Source organism: Myotis brandtii, unplaced genomic scaffold (genome assembly GCF_000412655.1).
Source record: "Myotis brandtii unplaced genomic scaffold, ASM41265v1 scaffold226, whole genome shotgun sequence".
NCBI lineage: Eukaryota > Metazoa > Chordata > Mammalia > Chiroptera > Vespertilionidae > Myotis > Myotis brandtii.
Window position 1 is genome coordinate 425542 of NW_005358478.1, and position 611 is coordinate 426152.

Consider the following 611-nt stretch of genomic DNA (forward strand, 5'->3'; position numbering starts at 1 on the left):
CGCTCGCCGGCCGCCGAGCTCCGGGGCTCCGCGTGGTAAGTGGCTCCCTCCGCTCTCTGCCTCCCCGGCCGCCGCCTCTGGAGTTCTACCGGCTCCGGAGAAGCCGGGGAGGAAGCGAGAAGCGAGACCTCCCGCTGTCTGCCACCCTCGCCTCTCCCTGAAAAACACACCGACAACCCCAGCAAAAAGCAGGCAAACACCGAGCACAGCGATTCCCCAGCGGTGCGTGTCCCCCGGGGCCGCCGGCCGCCTCGCTGACCCCACACTCTGCGCACCGCGCTTCACCCCGTGTGGTCCCCGGGATGGGAAGGTGGTTTGGATGGGAAGGTGGCCGCTGGGCTCCTGGGGCGACAGCTTAGTGGAGGAGAAGGTGGGGACGAGATGCCGCGAGGGGACCCCACCCTGGGAGCAGTTCGGTGCGTTTTGGGGCCGCCGGGAGGCAGTTCGCCCTGCGAGTTCGGATTTGGGTCTCGGTTGTGGAGTCCGCTCCGTCCTCTCCAACCCTCCCGTCTCGTGAAAGGGTTAATGCAGCGCCTCCCAAACCCCACCCGAGGGACTCCCCAACTCTGCCCCTCGGGGGCCCAGGGCGGGGCCGCGGGCGTGGGGAGGAG

General features: G+C 69.4%; 1 protein-coding gene across 1 annotated transcript in view; it reads left to right on the plus strand.

Annotated features, from left to right (window-relative positions):
- The window catches only part of MAPK4 (mitogen-activated protein kinase 4), a 121889-nt gene continuing 121278 nt past the window's right edge, over positions 1-611 (plus strand). Inside the window, exon 1 of the mRNA XM_014539720.1 lies at positions 1-35. The gene's annotated coding sequence lies outside the window, so the exon portion shown is untranslated. The remainder of the gene's footprint in view (positions 36-611) is intronic.